This window comes from Canis aureus, chromosome 19 (assembly GCF_053574225.1).
Source record: "Canis aureus isolate CA01 chromosome 19, VMU_Caureus_v.1.0, whole genome shotgun sequence".
NCBI lineage: Eukaryota > Metazoa > Chordata > Mammalia > Carnivora > Canidae > Canis > Canis aureus.
In genome coordinates, this window is record NC_135629.1 from 25391868 (window position 1) to 25397867 (window position 6000).

Here is a 6000-nt window from a genome sequence, read left to right on the forward strand (position 1 = left end):
ATTTTTATGCTCCTTACTCTTTTTTTTTTGTGATTTAAAAAAATCACACATGACATGAAATCATCATAAAATGTTATCTTAATCATTTTTAAGTGCACAGCCTCTCTGAGACTATGTATTTGTTTCTTTTGGAGATATACCCAGAAATGAGATTGCTGGATCATATTGTCATTCTCTTTTTAATTTTTTGAAGAATCATCACATTGTCTTCCAGAGTGGCTGCCCCATTTCACATCCTCCCCCAACAGAGCACAAGTGTTCCCTTTGCACCACATCCTTGCCAACACTAATTGTTTTCTGCTCTCTTAACAAGAGCCATCCTAATGGGTATGAGGCAATATCTCATTGGGGTTGCTTCTTACTCTTTTCTGTTACTATAGCAGAAATTGTGGACAAAGTGTTAGATCACTCAGATGGAGAACAATTGACCACAAAATTTCACAAATTTAGCTTACTGGAAATAGGACTGTGTGCTGCATAGGAATATTATCTTGGGGAACAGCCTTATCACTGTGGACTACTTTTCTTCGTATTCCAATTTCAGTAATGATAATTCCTCATACATTTCTAAAAATTAAATAAGATGTATATAAAGTGCTCTCCATTGTTTCCAGCACATAAGAAGTGCTCGATGAAGAATAGTTATCATTATTAGTTGAAATTTATAGCATCTGTGCATTTCCTTTTACCAAACTGGTTACTGTCACAATCAGGAATGTAGCTGATTTGGAATAAGCCCATTCTTGGCGAATCCTTCCTGGTCCCTGTGATCACATCATTTTATCAGACGGCTTATTGAATAATGTATGCAAGGATTTTGTTTTCCCCTTTCCAAAATGAGACATTTGCACATCTCTCATCTTCAGACATATCTTTTCTGGTTGACACAGCCAAGCTACATTAGTTGAATATTTACATTCCTGATGCAATCTTACCAAGGCATCCTCAGAACTTTTGGCTACTTCATACATAGATAAATAAATAATGCTGTTAGGTCACTTTGGTGGTTTTTTTTTGTTTTGTTTTGTTTTTGAAGCCACACTAATCCCTTGTCAGTTGAGATATAACACTGCTGTTTTCAAAATGCTTAAGATCTTAAATTCTAACTGAAGCGAACTCTTTCCTTCATATGCAAACAATACTGAACTTGTTGGTTCAAAAAATATAAAAATCAATGAGAAAGATTTAAGGGAGCAATTAATGAGATAATGTCTAGAATGCAGTTTGAGCCCCTGGGAAGAAATGTTTTTATATCCACAAAGCATTTCTACCATTATGTTTGTTCATGAGCCATAAATACAATTGAATTCTTCTGTAAAACCAGTGCCTGAAGGTAGGGAAAAGGAAGAGTCAATATTTGGTCTGTATGTATCATAGAGATGTTTGTTCATCTATACTTGAATATTTATTTGCAATTACTAATAGAGTACAAAATCTTTTTTTGAAGGCATTTGACTAATCTCAGGTTAAAGTAGAAATGACTTCTGGCAATCACCTTCATTGTTACCCTTGAAACTCAGGACTTTTCTATTGTTTTAAAATTGGACTGTCATATTTAGGTTGGCTTTAAGTCATTTCAGGAAGATTCTGAAGAGGTTTTTATTTCTACCTTCATCTATTTCGTTATTGACTTTGTGATTTATTTAAAGAACACTGGATTTCTTTACACCATCCATCCCCCTATCTAGGACACTGTCTCCAAGTTTTAGTTAAATCCAAAAAAAAAAAAAAAGAAAAGAAAAGAAAAAAGTTTTAGTTAAATCCAGAAAAACTAAACTAGGTGCACTTCCTAAATTCAAAATGACTGTCCCTGGTTGTCCTTACGTTTGCTTAAAAACAAAGCAAAGACCATAACGAATTTTACAATAGCACTGGTTCTAACTATGGAAAATTCTAATACTTTCATCTCTTTAGATGAATAGAAAAGCTGGAAAGGATGAACAAATCATCTAATCTTGAGAGTCCTTATTCTAGAATACTGCTTCTCAAATTTTAATGAGCATAGCAATCACCTAGAGATCTGATAAAGCAATCATGATTCTGTAGGGTCAGGGTAGGGCCTGAAATTCTGCATTTCTCACAAACTCCCAGGTGATGACAAAGCTTTTGATTCATGGACCAAACTTTGAAATGCAAGGATTTAGAATATTTTGAAATACTGATATGAGAGATACCATTGCTGAAACTGAGCTTGGAAAATACGAAGGTGTACATATTAAATGAAGCTTTATGTCAGAAGTTAGAACATATTCAAAAGTGAATTTTCAACGTATGGAAATTAGAGCAGATTATTTGCCAAATTATTCCTTTGAAAGTGCATCTATTAAGTGTTAATATAGACATTTAAAAGAGAATTTGATACTCCTGAAGCTCAATACAAAGATTTTAATGGACCACACAGCTGCCTAGTTTTGGAAGCATCACATATACTTACATGGGAGTCAAAAAAACTAATGATTATGCTAATACTTGATAGAGAATCTCTACCAACTGATTATTTGTGGCTGTTTTGCAACATACCAATTTCCCCTTCAAGCAGAATTTTTTCTCACATAATTAGTTTTCCTGTTTGTTTAAAATTCTTTGCCGCCACCCTCCATTATTGAAGTATAACTGACATCAAGCATCATGTAAGTTTGAGGTACACATGTGTTGATTTGATAGAAATATATTGGAAAATGGCATCATGTCACATAATGACTTTCTTGTGTGTGTGTGTGTGTGTGTGTGTGTGTGTGTGGTGGGAATATTTAAGATCTATTCTCTTGGCAAGCTTATCACCAGTTTACTAAAGGATATGATAAAGGATACAGAGGAGCAGTCAGATAAAGATAGACATAGGGCGAGATCTGGGACCAAATGCAGGAGCTTCTGTCCCCATAGAGTTGGGGTGCATCCCTCTCCTGGTGTGGATATATTTGCCCACCTGGAAGCTCTCTGAACCTGGAAGCTCTCTGAGTTACTGAGATTTTTTTGGAGGCTTCCTCAAATGGGTATGATGGACCTCTGACTCCATTTTCAGCCCTTCTCCCCTCCTTGGAGGATGGGCAGGGGAGAGGCTGTATGTTCCAAGCTTCTGATCATGGCTTGGTCTTTCTGGTGACCAGCCCCTATCCAGGAGCCACCAGGAACCTACCTCGAGTCACCTCAATAGAACAAAACACGATCCTGGTGCTCTAATCAGCAATGTATGAGAGTTTGAGGAGCCCTATGTCAGGAATGCAGTCAAAAACAAATAGTAGAACAAGAGGAGCTCTTAGTGCTCTTATCACTTAGAAAATTATGAGGATTTTAGGAGCTCTGTGCCAGGAACCAGAGCAGAGACCAATATGTATATGTTCTGTTATCTCAGAATAACATATAATTTTTTACACTATGTCTTAAGCATTCTCCATACTTTAGTAGAGATATCAGAATTGATCCAACTATTTCCTTTTGTCGACAATTCAGTAGCTTGTAGTTTTAAAAAATATTGCAGAGTTTTTGCAGTACTGAGATATTTTACAATGTTTGGGAAATTTCCTTGGCATACTATTTCAGTAGTGGCATTGATAGGGCTTATTTTTAGAGATGTCTTATATTTGCTAAATTATTGGCTAAAATGAACACTGTTATCATGCTGACATATATTGACACTTGGTTTCCTAAAAGACTACACCAATTTTCACGTCACCGGCAGAATGAGACAGTACCAGTTTTATGCTCAGATGTCACTTCTACTATGTCCTCTGATGCCCTAAACTAGTCCATGGCCACCCCAGATTCTCCACCCCTCATCACTTCCCTTTCTTTTATGACACTGAAGACTTTCTAAATTTATCTTACTTGCTGTGTAATCTTGAATGTTGTTTGTCTCTACCCTTCAGAGGATAAGCTCCATAATGGAAATCATCTTGTGTGTGTTGCTTCCTGGCTGGCACATTGTAGACACTCACGAGACATTTAATGTGTGAATCCATTCTGCCAAATTGATAGAGAAAAAACAATATTCTTGGCGCTTTAAATTGCTTTTTAAAAAAAACACTAACTTCATTAGTAATTTATTGTTAGTTTTTCAAGTCCCTTTTGTGAACTGCTTCTTTAAGTCAAACCAAATGTAAATCTCACCATGAACACGTAACATAGGATATAAGGTTGCTGGACTGTTAGCTCAAAATGTGACTTGCTATCTTCCTGAAACACATGTGTCTGTGTATATGGAAGATATACATATTAATCATAGTGACCAGGGATTATGAGCCCATGGATAGATGCAATGGACATGAAGAAAAGTTCGCCCATCCAAATGAGCTTGAATACCTGTGATGTTTTCAAATCACTACCACCAGGGAGAGGAGGAGCAGAGGATTTTTGTCTCCCAGAACGCCTTTGGCAACTACTGAAGATGATTTTGTTTGGGCGGGAAAGGTGCTAGGCCATCTATTGAGTAGGGGCCAGGGACTCCTCCCATGCCAACACAGAAACCCTGGTCTTGAATGAGACATAGGCATTATATTATTTAAAATTTTCTCAAATAAGGTAATTTGCAACCATGATTGAAAACCATTGAAATTTTGGAGAATTGGTTCTCAGATATACATTAGTTGAAGGGTCCTATTAAAATCTTTGAGAGCATTTACAAATGTGGATTCTCATTCCCTAATTACCGTGCTCCTTGTCCCTAACCTCTTCACCAGCAGGTCTGCCGCAGGACAAAAGGATCTACAGTTTCAAAAAGCTCTGGAGCTGTGACCCTGGAACTTGTGGAATCACAGGTGGGTGAAGTGATTACTGGCTTGGGTGGGAGGGGTAATCAGCTGCTCCCAGGTGCAAGCTTTTAGGAGCATCCCTACTTGATTCCGCCAGAAGAGTTAAAGACTCAGTGCGTTCTGCTGTAACCATGGAGACACCCCTAGGTGTTTCAAGTTGGAGGAACTGCTCTGGCCTGTGTGTGTTTCCAGGACTGCAAGCTTGCTGGCCTGGGTAGCAGGGGAATCTAGAAACAGGAGGAATTGAGGCTACATTTATGTTGTTCAAATAACGTGTCTGCAAGGCCCAATCAGCTCTGCCACTAAGCAGGGAGCCTCTGGCTCCCTTTCTTTGTCTGCATTGGACACACTGGAACTAGAAGCTTCTGAAAGCAGATGAAAGATAAGACCACCTGGTAAGTGGCTTGTTCCAATTTACCCCCAGCGCTCAAACTAGGATTCCAACAAAGGAGCTAATCCTTTGCATGACCCCTGCCCCTAGCTACCTTTTCCACCTATTTGGTTCCTAGTGTGGATTGTATTGAAAGGTAGCTTTCAAACATGACTTTAGGCTTCCAGACTCCCCACAGAGTTCTCCGTTGCGCTGTATTTGGTATATTATCTGGGTCATCCCAGTGCTTGAGCTCACTTATAATTTATAAGCAGAGGTGCCTTCTTACCACCTTCAAAAGCGCTGGAGCTGGGCAGATTTCAGCAGAGGCTGGCTGCCTGCAGCGCCTCCTTCCCCAGGTTAGAAGTGAAGAAATGGCACTTTGATGCATGCTCATCGTGGTTTATTGATCCTATTAACATTATCTTGGGAAAATCGATGCTTCAGTCTTGCAGGAGACATGTAAATAAAGTGATAAAAAATAAACCAAGGCCAATTGTTTCCTGATGGAAAAATGAGAGGTGAATTAAAACAATTTATGATCAGTAGCAGAGGGATAATTTTGTGCTCACATGGACTTAGAAGGCAAGAGAAGTGGGGCTCCCTTTGGTAACACTGGTGTCAGTTACGCCACCTGGAGGTCATCCTTAGCCCACCTGTGTGGTCTCCTGGTTGTTAGTGGTGTTGCTTGGTCTTTGTGCTTTGATCTGATTGAAACCAACATTCTTTATTCAGTTTTCTGATCAGTTTTATCTTAAAAAACAAAGATTTGTCCCAACTGACTTACCTAACTGATAAAAGGAGGCACGTACAATCTTAATGGGGTTAGTAACAATTGGTTGCTGGGAACCTCCTGCATGTCTATTCAATTATTCCACAATA

At 38.5% G+C, this 6000-nt stretch overlaps 1 long non-coding RNA gene across 1 annotated transcript in view; it reads left to right on the top strand.

Moving 5' to 3' along the window:
• LOC144289771 (uncharacterized) overlaps nucleotides 1-4754 on the top strand; it is a 41956-nt gene extending 37202 nt beyond the window's left edge. Inside the window, exon 3 of the long non-coding RNA XR_013357688.1 lies at nucleotides 4680-4754. This is a non-coding gene — a long non-coding RNA (uncharacterized LOC144289771). The remainder of the gene's footprint in view (nucleotides 1-4679) is intronic.
• The last annotated feature ends 1246 nt before the right edge of the window (nucleotides 4755-6000 follow it).